Here is a 220-nt window from a genome sequence, read left to right as displayed (position 1 = left end):
GCCATGGTTCTGCTCAAGGTTTCTACCTCTTTGTCGCCTAGTGCTTGCTCTTGGTGGGAACTATTGGGTTTCTGTAAATAACATCACAGAGTACGGTGTAGACCTGCTCTATTATGAAACGCGCTAAGAGATAACTGTTTAGCGTTATATAAATAAAATTGAATCACCCGCCGTTAGCATTCCATTGACTGCCATTCATTTTGACGTCACTTTGACAGCG

General features: G+C 42.7%; 1 protein-coding gene across 1 annotated transcript in view; it reads left to right on the top strand.

The window, feature by feature from the left end:
• The window catches only part of tbl2 (transducin beta like 2), a 12,518-nt gene that overhangs the window by 9,919 nt on the left and 2,379 nt on the right, over nucleotides 1-220 (top strand). The gene's annotated exons all lie outside the window — the stretch shown is intronic.

This window comes from Etheostoma spectabile, chromosome 13, assembly GCF_008692095.1.
Source record: "Etheostoma spectabile isolate EspeVRDwgs_2016 chromosome 13, UIUC_Espe_1.0, whole genome shotgun sequence".
Lineage (NCBI taxonomy): Eukaryota > Metazoa > Chordata > Actinopteri > Perciformes > Percidae > Etheostoma > Etheostoma spectabile.
Note: the sequence above shows the minus strand (reverse complement) of the source record. Positions and strands in the feature narration are given on the sequence as shown.